At 40.2% G+C, this 15,160-nt stretch overlaps 1 pseudogene; it reads right to left on the minus strand.

Moving 5' to 3' along the window:
• Window positions 1–7,584: 7,584 nt before the first annotated feature.
• LOC118931960 (prothymosin alpha-like) lies at window positions 7,585–7,994 on the minus strand (annotated as a pseudogene).
• Between the last annotated feature and the right edge of the window lie 7,166 nt (window positions 7,995–15,160).

Here is a 15,160-nt window from a genome sequence, read left to right on the forward strand (position 1 = left end):
GATGTAGAGTTCTATAGATGTCTATTAGGTCCATCTGTTCTAGTGTGTTGTTCAGTGCCTCTGTGTCCTTACTTATTTTCTGTCTGATTGATATATCCTTTGGAGTGAGTGGGGTGTTAAAGTCTCCCAAAATGAATGCATTGCATTCTATTTCCTCCTTTAATTTTGTTTGTATTTGTTTCACATATATTGGTGCTCCTGTATTGGGTGCATATATGTTTATAATGCTTATATCCTCTTGTTGGACTGAGTCCTTCATCATTATGTAATGTCCTTCTTTATCTCTTGTTACTTTCTTTACTTTGAAGTCTATTTTGTCTGATACTAGTATTGCAACACCTGCTTTTTTCTCTCTGTTGTTTGCATGAAATATCTTTCTCCATCCCTTGACTTTTAATCTGTGCATGTCTTTAGGTTTGAGGTGAGTCTCTTATAAGCAGCAGACAAATGCGTTTTGCTTTTTTATCCATTCTATTCCTCTGTGTCTTTTGATTGGTGCATTCAGTCCATTTACATTTGGGGTGATTATTGAAAGATATGTACTTATTGCCATTGCAGGCTTTAGATTCGTGGTTACCAAAGGTTCAAGGTTAGCTTGTTTACTAACTTACTTTCTGACTTAACTCGCTTATTGAGCTGTGATAAACACAGTCTGATGATTATTTGTTTCCCTTGTTTTTCCTCCTCCTCCATTCTTCATATGTTGGGTATTTTGTTCTGTGGTCTTTTTAGGAATGCTCACATGTAGAGCAGTCCCTCTAAGATACCCTGTAGAGGTGGTTAGTGGGAGGCAAATTCCCTGAAATTTTGCTTCTTTGGGAATTGTTTAATTCCTCCTTCATATTTGAATGATAATCATGCTGGATACAGTATCCTTGGTTCAAGGCCCTTCTGTTTCATTGCATTAAATATATCATGCCATTCTCTTCTGGCCTGTAAGGTTTCTGTTGAGAAGTCTGATGATAGCCTGATGGGTTTTCCTTTGTAGGTGACCTTTTGTCTCTCTCTGGCTGCCTTTAATACTCTGTCCTTGTCCTTGATCTTTGCCATTTTAATTATTATGTGTCTTGGTGTTGTCCTCTTTGGGTCCTGTCTCTCGGGAGTTCTGTGTGCCTCTGTGGTCTGAGCAACTATTTCCTCCCCCAGTTTGGGGAAGTTCTGAGCAATTATTCCTTCAAAGACACTTTCTATCGCTTTTTCTCTCTCTTCTTCCTCTGGTACCCCTATTATGTGGATATTGTTCCTTTTGGATTGGTCACACAGTTCTCTTAATATTGTTTCATTCCTGGAGATCATTTTATCTCTCTCTGCGTCAGTTGCTATGCGTTCCTGTTCTTTGGTTTCTATTCCATCAACGGCCTCTTGCATCTTATCCATTCTGCCTATAAATCCTTCCAGAGTTTGTTTCACTTCTGTAATCTCCCTCCAGATGTCTGTAATCTCCCTCTGGACTTCATCCCTTAGCTCTTGCATATTTCTCTGCAGCTCTGTCAGCATGTTTATGATTTTTATTTTGAATTCTTTTTCAGGGAGACTGGTTAGGTCTGCCTCTGCGGATCCTCTCTCAAGTGTTGTTTGAACTATCTTGGAGTGGACCAAATTTTTTTACCTTTTCATGGTGATAGCAGTGGCTGTAGGCACGTGGTGTATGTGTCAGCTGGGAGAAGAATGTCCTTTCCTGCTTGCTGGATGCCTTGCCCTTCTCCGCTGCCTGTGATGGTTACCCGCACTCCTGGAGCAGCCACTGGGTTAGTCTCCTAAGCTGCTGTGTGTGGGGTCTCCATCAGAGCAGCATGGAGCCCTGCAGGGAGTGGCATGCATGCCAGGTGCGCTCCTCCATGCTAGCAGCGCCCCTGCTGGGCAGCTCTGTGCCAGCAGCAGCCTTTGGGTCTGGCCCGGGCAGCTGTGCCTTGGGCTGGGATTCCAGCCGGCTGCTGGGAGCGCGCCTGCTCCCTCTGGCTCTGCTGCAGGTGTGCGCAGGCCTCTACCGGCCTCCTCTGGCTCCACTGCCGCCGGTGCACGCTAGCCACACCCAGGCTGTTCAGTCGCGCCACTGCGGGCTCACACAAGCCTGTCCTGGTCCCTTCTGGTGCCATTGGTGCACTGATCTGCTCCAGATCCCTTCCGGCGCCGCCATCCCTGGCACGTGCTGCCACTCTCCCGCTACTGGGCTGGTGTGTCAGAGTCCACGCCAGTTGGAGGAATGACTGGCAGGCTGCTTAGTGCCTTGTAGGGCTTCAGAGCTGCACTTCCTCCCCTGTGTTTAGGGCACCTAGGTTTCCCCGGGATTCCCAGCTGCTGGCTAAGTGTGCCTGGACAACTTTGTCCAGCTATGGGGTCCCTGTCTCTTTAGGACTTGCAGAAAGCACTCGCTTTTCTTTTGTCTCAGGGGCGCCGGTTGCGGGGACCTGCCCACAGGTTTTGCTTTTCTGTTTCTCTAATGTCCAGCACCCTGTGCACCTTGTATCTGCGCTACGGGTGCGGATTTCTAGAGCTGGTTGTTTAGCAGTCCTGGGCTTTCACTCCCTCCCTGTTCCAACTCCTTTCTTCCCGCCGGATTTTGGGGTGGGGGAGCATTCAGGTCCCGCCTGGCCGTGGCTTGTATCTTATCCCCTTCGTGTGATGTTGAGTTCTCAAAGATGTAGATGTATCCTGGCTGTTGTACTGCATCCACTGGTGTCTCTTTTAGGAATAGTTGTATTTATTGTATTTTCATAAATATATATATTTTGGGGAGGAGATTTCCTCTGAACTACTCATGCTGCCATCTTCCCGTGATCCCCCCCTTTCAGTAAATTTTATTTCTTTTATGGATGTCATATTTTTGATGTCTTGTCTAAGACCTTTTTGGCAAGAGCTGGGACCCAAAGATTCTCTCTTATGTTTTCTGCTACAAGTTTCATAGTTTTATATTTTATGTTTACATTCATGATTCATTTTCAGTTAATTTTTGAAACTGGTGTGAGGTTCAGGTTGAAGTTCACTCTTATTTTCTTCTAGATGTTCAATTGTTCAAGCACCATTTTTTTGAAAAAGCTATTTTTCTACTGAAAATTTTTACATCTTTGTAAAAAATCAATTGAGTGTATTTGTGTTGGTATATTTCTGGGTTCTGTGTTTGTTTCCTCTAATCTGTGTCTATTATTCCTTAAATATCACTGTCTCAATTTACCATAGCTCTAAGTCCTATCATTGAATAAAGTGAGTCTCCCCAGTTTATTCTTCTTTTTCAAAATTGCTTAAACAATCATAGTTACTTTGCTTTTCCTCATAAGTTTTAGAATAAGTCTCTCTATATCTATGAAAAATCTGATGGGATTTTGATAGTAATTGTGTTAAACCTATAGATCACTTTAAGAATTGCCATCTTTACAATATTGAGTCTTCTAATCAGTGAACACTACATGTCTCACCATTCATTTAAATCTTTGCCTGCCTGCTTGTTTTCATCTGTGTTTTACAGAAAGGGGGATATGCCTATTAACTGAGAATACTGGTAGATTCTCAGTGGTTTTATCTTGCTCTGTGAACTCTGCAGCCTCAGCTGCCTTATATATGGTAACAGCTCCCTTATAAGGTCATTGTGAAGATTTAAATAGACACTACAGGACTGAGTCTGCCTCTGAAATGTTTACTTTCCTCCTTAATGTTCTTCTCTTTAACTCTTGGGCCTCTCCAATCCTCAGCTATGATCCCACATGATCACTGACTTCTGAGGGATTGTTGTGAGGAAGTGATGTGAAAATTCAAGTAAAGCACTAAAGAGATTGCCTGACACAGAATACGGCATGATAAGCAGTGGTTGTACTAATATTATTATATGAACGTAATGAGATAAACTGTAATATTTTCCTTTCACTGAGAGAAACAGTTGATAGAAATCAAGGAGATAGTCCAAAGACCTGACCACACAAAGCAGGTAGCAAGTTCTTGTTGAAGGTTTAGGATAGTGGAAGAAGTTTATCCCAGCACATCAGGCATGAAAGAGATCTCAGAACCAAGGGCATGTTATGACCTGACTTAAATAGAAAAAGAACAATAATGAATATGTTTGTGTTTATGTAAAATATCTGGAAGAACAGACACCAGACTGGACTGTGGGGAGTTGGGGGAACTTTCACTATTACTTTGTCCCCTTCAGATTTTGACAGCTGTTTCTTTTTAATTAAACATGAACTACACTAAATAAGGTTAAAATAAATTATTTTTTAAAAGGTCAACCAATAAAAAAAAAAACCAATCAACAAATTACCCAAAAGAATCTCAGGACAGTTTCACTCAGACTTCTGTTTATTTAGCCTCCTGCTTGGCCCTTGGGCTCCCTCACCTCCTTGGCTTAGCAGCTCCCACCCTCCAGAGTTGCTTCTGCAGTAATCCTTAGACAAGGAATTTTACCTGCTATCTTCCTCTAGATCCAGGCCCTCTCAATTGGGTCCAGAGAGCCTCACCGCCCCCCGCCAAACCAAGAAAGCATCCCAGTTAGGCGTGTTCCTAATGCAGACAGTTCTGTTCTGAGAGGAATTATTTGGTTAGGTCTTAAAGGATTTTATTCTCTCCCCCTTCCATGGATAAATTAGCCTAAGGCTACTGAGCATAATGAAACTCTCTGTGAAGAAGCAGAGAGGGAAGACTTAGATAATCCATCTAAAGGCTCAGAGAGTTTGGAGAGAAGCATTTGGTGCAGTTATGATGGCATTCTATGGCACAGAACCTATAATGAACCAGACATTCTTTTAAAGCCTTTGTAAATGTTCACTCATTTGATTCTTACCACAACCCGATGCGGTACTTCCTGTTGTTACTCTACCAGTGAGGAAGCTGAAGCACAGAGAGATTAACTACCTTGCCCAAGTTCTCACAGCTTGTAAAGGAAGGAGCCAGAGTTTCAAGAATGCCCAAATCATTCCTCTCTTTATCCAACCATCCAACCCCTCCACAGGCAACCTGACTGACCACTTATACAAAGTATAGTAGTCTATTTAGAATCACAAATGACTTCCTGAAGAGCTCAGCCAGTGCCTGATACCAAAAAGCTGGATTGAGGAATATGACTTAGTTGGTATAGCGTAGCAAAAGGTCCTGCTTGGAACTAAATTTGTAATTACCTTCTTTTTCATCAATATATTATTGAGGGTAGTTGTATCCTCATGAAAGGAGGACTTAGGGTAGCCAAAGAGAGAAGCAGGGAAATGTAGTCTTATTTCAGAAAAAGCCAGTGAGATCAGCCTTTTTAAGGTTGGGTACCTCAAGATGTGGCATTCAGCTAGGGTGAAGGTAAAGTGGTTGGGGCTGTGAATCTGAAGTTTACAGAAGCCTATGTCAATCCTGAGACTCAACTCTGCCATTGGTCTTCAGCCAGAAAACTGCCAACATCTGCTGGCAATAGATAATAAAACACATAGAATTGAATGATAATGAAAAAATCTTCTTTTCAGCCATTCTCGTAGAATGCACCTCAAACAATATTCAAAAGCAAACTTAAAGCCACAGCGTGTATTTTTAAAATGAAGAAAGACTGAAAATATATGCAGCAAATGTCCAGTGTAAATACCCAATGTAGGTAGGGTAGAAGGGAAGATCTCATAAAACATAGAAATCATTGAAGTAGAAAACAAACAATAGAAAAATCAGCTAAGCCAAAAGTAGATTTGTCCAGAAGACTAATAAACAAACCTCTGGAAAAACTGACCGACAATAAAGTAAAACAGATTGAATGTGTTCTAAATGCCACTGAATTGTACACTTTAAAATGGTTAATTTTATGTTCTATGAATTTTACCCTGATAAAAAATATTTGGAATGAAAAAGGAGAGACATAACTATGAATAGAGTACAGAAGAATCATACCATTTGATGAGATGTTTAGTAATTGCTTTAAAACACCCCATCAAAAAAGTGCAGGGGGATTATAGATGAAACAAGATATGCAGTGTTGATAATTCTTAAGCTGGGTGATGGGAATATGGAGGTTCATTATACCATTCTCTGTATTTTTGTGTGTGTTTGAAAAGCTCCATTAAAAAAGTTAAAATAGAAACCCCCAAGTCATTTCAAAATGTAAGTAATTTGTTGATTTCTTAGAGCTGAACTGACTTTTAAATATCACATACTAAAATCTCCAGTATCTCAGAGAAGGAGTATTACAAGCACATTAAGAAACGAGGAAGGCTCCTGCATGTGAGCTAGTGCTACCTTGTAGGTCATGCCATGGGCCACCTCGCCCTCCGGTTCTTGTGGAATATAGTCCTTCATTCAGCAACTCTACCTCTAGGAATGTATGTACCCTCAGGAAATAAGTGGTCACATGTGCAAACCTGCATGTAACTGAGGATGCTCCTCTCAACATGTTAATAATTGTGAAACATTGGAAACAAGAACTTATACAGAGGCTGGTTCAATAAATCATGGTTATAAGCACATAATTGGATATAATGCAGAATAGAAAAATCTGTTTAAACTCCTTGGACCTCAGTTTCCTCCTTTGTAATTGGAGAAAGACAAAAGGAAGACAGGAAAAAGAAGTTGTAATTCTCAACTAGTTTTAATAGGCTAGCAAATCTGTGATACCAAAATATGACAAGGACATTACCAGAAAGGAAAATTATAGGCATATGGGCATAGATAGAAAAATCCTAAACAAAATATTAGCAAATTGAATCCAGCAATATATAACAATTATAATAAATCAGGACCAAATTGGGTTTAGTCCATGAATGTTTAATTAGTTCAATATTAGAAAACCAAACAATGTAGTTTAGCACATTGAGAGATAAAGGGAAAAAATATATCATCTTAATAGATACAGCAAAAGCAATCAATAAAATTCAAAATTCATTGAAGATTTTTAAAACTAAGTAAATTAGGAATGGAAGGAAACATACTTAATCTGATAACTGGTATATCAAAAACCAGTAGCCAGCATCGTACTTCATGTTGCATTGTTGAAAGTGACACCCTTGAGTTCAGGAATTAGAAAAGGATGTCTCTGTTTGCCACTATTTTTTTGTTAGAACAACTCAGCAAAATAAAATTCCTGTTTATTGTTGGCCAACATTGTTTCACACATACATCAAACAGGCCAGAAATAAATAAACAGCAATATCATAGACAGAAAAAGGAAAAAGAGGACACCTTTATCTTTGGCCTTTTTAACCATCTCATACAAACCAACTACTTACAGTACAGCTAAGTATACAAAAGAAGATACTAGAATGTTGAGAGTAAGACTTTTTGTTGTTGTTTTTACAAGTTTTTCCCCCTCCTTTGAGATTATAATGGTCACACCACAATTAATGTAAGAAGACATAAAAAGCTCAGAAGGATGGCTTGGTCAACTGAGATTATTAAAAATGGCTGACCACTAACAACATGTACAAATATAGAAAATGTAAATAAAAAATACAGGCAAAATTTCTTTTTTAAAGTGCTTTTAAGAAAAAAAGCAGGGTCTTGGAAGTTTTGTTTCTTTTTTCCTCCCCTATTGCAAATTCACTTTGTGGTGTTGGTTGGGTGGGAAAAGCATGTGTCATCTACGGGTGGCCCTGCCCACAGTGTGTGGGCCTCTCTACTCCAGGGTGACCATGTTTACATTCTGAGAGGAGAAATGGAGGGTGAATAGGTCACAGTGACCTTTTTTTTAAAGTTTATATTGTCCTTTTTTGCTGTCTAGTCATCCTCATCTGTCTTCTGCTGCTTGGTGTCAACATCACCATCCTCATCATCTTCAGCCACCTGCTTACTAGTACCTGCTTCAGCCTCCTCATCTTCATCTCCATTCTCTTCCTCACCATTACCTTCCTCCACATCCTGCTCTTTCTCCCTGCCTTCTTCCTTTTCTCATCTACCTTGTTGGCCTCCTGCTCCGCATTTCCCTCTTCGGCATTCCTATTAGCAGATGCAACTCTTGGATTCTCTGCCTCCTCCACAACTACCTTCTTCTCCTTTACATCTATGGTAGTGATCGCAGAACTGTTGTCAATGGTGGAGTCTGACATGATGGGGCACACCACTGGTGATCCATTGCAGCGGCTTTTAAAAAAATGATAACTATTTACAATAGCCAGGATATGGAAATAACCAAAGTGTCCTTCAATAGACAAATGAATAAAGAAGATGGGGTATATTATATGCAATGGAATATTATTCAGCCAGAAAAATGAAAGAAACCCTACCATTTGTGACAACATGGATGGACCTAGAGGGTATTAAGCTGAGTGAAATAAGCCAGGTGGAGAAAGACAAATACCATATGATTTCACTTATATGTGGAATCTAAAAACAACAAAAGACAAAATGAACAAAACAGCAGTAGACACAAGAGACACTGAGAAGTGACTGGTGGTTACCATGGGGGAAGGGTTGGGGTGGGTGGGTGAGCAGGACAAAGAGGCACAAAATCTCAATCATAATGTAGGTTGGTCACGGGGATGAAATTGCAGCAGGGAGAATATAATCAATGGTTCTGTAACATCTTCGTATGTTGACAAATAGTAACCACACTAGTTGGGGTGAGGATTTAATAATGTGGGTAACTGTTGAACCACTGTGTTGTATGTTTGAAACCACTATAATACTGTATATCAACTATACTTTCATAAAAAAAGTGAGAGTTGGAGAAGTGTGTGGTGGCAGAGGAGGGGCACGACGGATGTGGCTGAAGTGAGCAGGGAGCCAGACCAGAGAACAAGGCAAGATGGCTTTTCAGCGCAGCCAGTGGGCTCCCCCTCACCATTTCTTGTACTATAGCCAGTGCAGTAAGGCAAGAAAAAGAAATAGAATGAATATGGATTGGAAGAGAAGAAACAATATGGTTATTATTACAGATGATATGCTTGTATATGAAGAAAATTCTAAAGCTACAAATAAAGTTACAACTATTAAGAGAGATTAGCAGAATCAACATACAAAATCAACATCAAAAGATCAATTATATTTCCATATACCATCAACAAGCACTTAGAAAATGAAATTTAAACAAAGATTACATTTATAATAGTATACAAAATTGTGAGAAACACACTTACTGGTCTATATTTAATAAGTGGGCACAGAGACAAAGAGAACAGCGGAGCGAAGCTTTAATGACAATCTTGCAAGATCGGGTGTCTGGTGGGCAGGCACACCTGGGGAGTTTGGCGCCAATAATTTATCTCCTAGTGCGTGAGTCTCTCCCCTGGTTCTTCACTGGCTGAGTACTACAGGGTTCACAGTCTTCCCTGGACATCGCCTAAACCCGTTATATCTTTCCTTCACATTTGTCTTATTCTTATTGGTAGGTTAAAAAAACTCAAACAGGTATAGCCAGGCCCTTATCAATTCCCACGCGCCCACTCTCAGCCCAAACAGCTTCCACCACGTGGCCCTTTGTTAATACCTTACTGTTAAAATGTTTAAACATCCTAGTGGGAATAAATCACATTTAGGTTTTTATACTCTTTCCTAACAAAATCAAGTATCCTGAACTAAATAAAAAATGTGTAAAACCTTATGTGAAAGCTGTAAAGCTTTATTGACAATACCAAGTGTTTATGAAGATGTGGAGCAAAAGGACTCTTAAACACTGATGTTGGAAGTGGCAGTTGGTACAACTTTGGTAGACAATTTGGTAGTATCTAATGAAATTGAAAATATACTGTATGATCCAGCAATTTCACTCCCAGATATATACCCTGTATGTGCACATGTATGCCAGGAGACAGAAAAAAATGTTCATAGCAACAGTTTTCATAATTGCCCCAAACTGGAAACAACCCAAATGTCTGTCAACCACAGAATGGATAAATAATTTCATATAAATTCATAGAATGTAATGTTGTAAGCAATGCTAAAAATGAGCTTACACTACATGCAACAATCTCAGAAACTACATGTTGAATCTCAGAAACATAATTGTAAGGGAGATGAGCCAGATGCAGAAGGAAATGCCATTATACTTCTATTTATATAAAGTCTGAAAACAAAACAGTAGTTTTGGGGAATTCATATTTGAGTGGTAAAACTTCAATGAAAAGCAAGAAAGGCTCATAGACACTGAGAAGTGACTAGTGGTTACCATTGGGGAGGGGTTGGGGTGGGTGGGTAGGGAGGGTGAAGGACATAAAGGGGCACAAAATTTCTCAGTCATAATGTAAATTGGTCACAGGGAGTACAGCATGGAGAATATAGCCAGTGATTGTCCAATATCTTCCTATGTGGACAGATAGTAACTGCATTAGTGGGGGTGAGGATTTAATAATGTGGGTAACTGATGAACCACTGTATTGTATACTTCAAACTAATAAAAGATGGTGTATCAATGATACTTCAATGAAAAAATTAATAAGTAAAAGCAAGAAAGTAAGAGACATAAGTTGTCATTAGAGTGGGTTCCTTTAGGGGAGAGGAAAGAGGCTGTCCTTGGGCAGAGCCTCACAAGAGCTTGCAAGATTTCTGGCAATGTTCTGTTTCTTGATCTTTGTGGTAGTTTGCTTTGCAATAACTTGTTAAGCTGTATATTTACATTTTATGCAGCATAAGCAGGAAGGCTTTAGAACCCGGACATAATATTAAGATCTATCTCAGTGAGACAGGGACTGTGGGATTAGGCAGAGTAAAGTGAGGGCCTCTGGAGAAAAAGCAGAGCAAGATAATTACCGTCAGAACAATATAGCAATGTACAAAGAAGTCCCTATTGAAACTCTGTGATAAGCATTATGCAAAGTCAGAGTCACACTAATTCTCTAGGGTAAAGATACCAGACTAGGAATATAGACACCTTCAGTGAGATCTGTTAAAGAAGCCAGCAGCAACTTGGCCTGGAATGTTTGAGTGTTCTGCAGATAAAGAAAAGTGTCTCAGCATAACCCGTGACTTCACTGTATCAATTTAAATCATGACACTGTAAAATTTACCTTAGCCTGCTAAAAGGCCCAGCTTATTTTAACTGTACCTATGTGCTATATTTCCTTCTCTGATCCTAACCAAGTGATCTGCAACCTAGGAAAAAGACTAATTTAGTAAGCAAGCCCAAGTATAAACAGCCCAAGCAGTTAAGAAGTAAGATTCTTAATTTACATCAGCAAATAGGCAACAACCCAGCCCACCTTGTGGGCAGGGTAGGTGGTCTTAATTGACATACTCCCAGAAGGAAACTGCTATCTTGAGAAAGAATCAGAGCAGAAAATTTCTTCTATTACTCATCAAAAATGAGCATTCTGAGACCACTCAACAAGTCTGCACCCCTAACCCTTTACTCTCATTCCTGAAAATCCTCAACCGCGCATAAAACCCCTAGACAATGAGCCAACCACGGACTCTCTTGTCCCCTCCTGGCGTGAGCCAAGAGCTCTGTCCTCTCACTTTATCTCTAAATAAAAGCCTGTACCTTGCTCTCCTACCTTGAATGTTTGTGAAGCTCATTCTTCGGCTTCGTGAACAAGAACCCCGGCATCATCAGGACATTTTGTGAGAATGAAATTAAAACATGAGGAACTGTTAGAATATGCCTGGCACTTTCTAAGATCTTAAATGTTAGCCTTCTGAACACAAAGGTTGGCTATGGCTATGTTCTTACTGTTTTTCTTACTTGGTGCCATATTTCTCAGCTTACTGTTTGTATATGTTAATACTGTTTTCTGAATTATGTCTTTCCTTTGCAATTTCTTTCATCACTTGCAACCATAGAAAGTCTTCTCTAATCCAGATATTTAACAAATATTTATTTGCTTGGCAATTTTAAAAGGGGTTGCTTTTGAATGTTTGATAGTTTTTTTTCCTTTCATAACAACAAAATATATTATTAAAGAGTTAGTATATACTTGCATAAAATCAACATTAACCTCTAGAATTGAACTGCAATTCATATTTAGTGTCATGAAAAAAAGCAAACTGATCTTTTTTCCAATCAGGTAATGAAATCCCCCTAGCACCACTAATTGAGCAACTCATCCCTCCCCCACTGCCTTCTGCTGCTGTCTCCTCCTGCATATGTTAAATTCACAACCATTTGCACCTACAGCATAGATAGGAAACAACAAAGTGCTTGAATGGAATGTGATAATACAGCTGAAGGGGGAGGAGAGACAGGGATGGTTGCCAGGTACCAGGAGGGCTTGCTGCAACTCAGAGGGAAAGAGAAAAAGACATAGAAAACTTTTTCTGTCAAACTAGTGCTCCTTAAAGATTCCATCCTTGTGTGGGACATACAAGCCACTTGCTCTTAGCATGTTTGGCTAATCACTGTATGAGTCCAGGCCTTGTTCTCCTTATGCATCATGTGTGGATAGTAATAGCACCTACATCATAGGGTGTTATGCACAGAAGCACGTACCCAAATAAGATGCACAGGCTATGGAGTCAGGTGTTTCATCCCTCAGTCCACCACTAATTAGCTGCATGACCCTAAGGTAGTTCCTGACTTTCCATCCTGTTTCCCCATCGAAAATATGTGGCAACTAACAGTAATTAATTTTAATAGTAAATTAGAGATAGTAATATCTACCTTATGTGGTTAATATGAGGATTAAAGATCTAATGCATTTAAAGGGTATAACAGAAGGGTGTCTGGCACGTAATAAGCTTTTGATAAATCACAGTTGTGGTGGTTTTAATTTTTATCGCTATTACGGAAGGATCAGGAAGAGAAACAAGATTCAGCAAAGGAGAGTGACAAGTAAGTAGGTGAGGTAGGGCAGGGACATGGGACATCCTTGATGCCGGGGTTCTTGTTCAAGAAGCCGAACAATGAACTTCACAAACACTCAAGGTAAGAGAGCAAGGTACAGGCTTTTATTTAGAGATAAAGTGAGAGGACAGAGCTCCAGGATCATGCCAGGAGGGGACAAGAGAGTCCGTGGTGGTGTGTTGTCTAGGGGTTTTATAGGCAGTTGAGGATTTTTCGAGAACGTGAAAAAGAGTTTGGGGATGTGGACTTGTTAAGTGGTCCCTGAATATTAAAAATTAACTTAGCATAAGGAATTTCCTCTCTCGATTTCTCTCTGGGACACCGGTGCCTTTGTCTGGAAGCACATCAAAAAGGCTGCCTGCCCAGCCCCCAAGGTGGGCTGAGGTATTGTCTACTTGCTAAAGAATCTTGCCTCTTGAACTTCCTGGGTGTTAAAATGCAATCTTACCTTTAAGATGGAATTCTTCCTGCCTTTTACCATGCCCTCTACAGCTGGGTCTACATGCTAAGTTAGTTGCTCAGTTTGCAAAATCACTTTGTCAGATCTGAAGGAGGAGGAAAGACAGCACATAGGCCTGGACCTTTTAGTATGCTGAAGTGAATCTTACACATGGTTACAAATGATTAGCATAATGAAACATGTGCTACTCTTCTTTATCTGGGGAACATTAACTGATGTCACTGAAGAATGATTCTAGAGCTCAATGTTTAACATAGAGTTTTAGTAGGGGGGTTTCCTTGCATGTAGTTACATTGCTCTGACTGCAAATATCCCACCCTGCCCCTCCGGAGGCCCTCACCCTACTCTGACTACATCCAGGTACTCTGACTACATCCAGGGTCCCTGTCTCATTGCCCCCTCTACAGATAGAGACCCTAGCTGCTGCTAGGGAAAGGGAGTGATGACCGCTCTGGCTGCTTCATGCTGAGAGGGGATGCAGTAAGGGGTGCAGCTAGGTCTCCATCAGTGGTGGGTTGAGAGGGCCTCAGAAGATGGGCACTTCTATTCCAGGTTCCCTATTACTATTTGCAGTTTTGTGGCTTCTAGGCAAGATAGGACAAATCGTGTTGTTAGGTTAAGTAGTAATATCTGGAGTTGGATTTTCCATTCTGGAAGAACAAACTTGATGAGATTAAGAATGCATGGTTGAATATGAGAACTAGAAATAGTAAAACTTTAATTGAAATGATAGGAGAAAACTAAAACCTCTGGGAAATCATAGCCAGATATTTTGAAGAAACTAGAATTCTGGATCTAGTTTATGTCCCAATGACTAGTACTAGGATTTAGTGTGGATAAGGCTGCATTATTGAAACAATACTTTTCTCTAAAATCACCCTCATTTTTATTAGAAGTAACTAGATTTAGAAAATAATCAACACTTGGCTTTATTATTTGCATAAGTGCAGCAAGAAGAGCAATTGATTACATAGGCTCTTTTAAATGTGCTTTGCTGGAACTTTTTGTAGGGAATTTCAGATTGAACTTTTAAAGGCCTCTCGAGGCCAGAAAGCCAAGCCAGACTTGCCATCGGGTTTTGCCTGCAGTACCTGTAAATTTGGGCAAATTCCTCTCTTCTCAAGGTTCCCAAGACATCCTGAGGTTCCTACACCTGCCAGGAAGTGACTTTCCTTACTCACCTGGTAAGGCTGCTGGGAATCCTGTAAGCAAGGTACCAGGCCAGTTCTTCCAAGGGGCTTTGTTGGCTTTATAAAGTCAACTTTAGTTCCTTAAAGCTGTTCATATCTGAGTTTATGCACATGTCTCTCCGGTATGACATTCTAGTCAAAGCCTTGGTAGTATAACCTGTGTTTTTAATTGGTCCTCTTACAAGGAAAGCAGATTCTTATTGAACTTATGCAAATAAACATACTGCCATGTGCCAGAGTCCAGCTCCAGTGGGGGGGTGTGAAGCCCAAAAGGATGAGACGGAGTTGGTGCACGGAGAGACAGGACACAGAGCCAGATGGAGGTGGTCTCTCGACAAAGGGCCAATGACAGCTTTATTTATATCATTTTGCACAAGGATATGATTATTTTTTATTTGTTCTTTTGATTAACAAGCATAGGCAAGCTTTTTTCTTTCTGTTTTCTTCTAATCTATACATGGTTAGCCAAGTGTTAGACAGGCGATCTTTTTCTGTTCCTTGACCAAAACTTTTCCTAGCAATATGTACTCTATTGTGTCTCCTGTTTCTATGCAAAGCGGTTTCTAAGTAATGTATGGGACCACAGAAACATGCAGCATGTAATAGTGACTATGGAGTCTATCAGTTCAGGGTGAAATACGGGGCACTCACTGCTACAGTTAGCTAGGCAGGTATCATCATCTATATTTCTAATGCAATGGGTACATTTTATCCCCTTATAATATTTATTCTATCATAGGTAGATGCAAGATAAAGATAGAACGCATGATTCAGAACTGTAAGAAGGCAAGTGTAGATGATCAGGTTTGTGCCTATAGACTAGGTATTAATCCAAGCCAGACAAGGGCA

Source organism: Manis pentadactyla, chromosome X (assembly GCF_030020395.1).
Source record: "Manis pentadactyla isolate mManPen7 chromosome X, mManPen7.hap1, whole genome shotgun sequence".
Lineage (NCBI taxonomy): Eukaryota > Metazoa > Chordata > Mammalia > Pholidota > Manidae > Manis > Manis pentadactyla.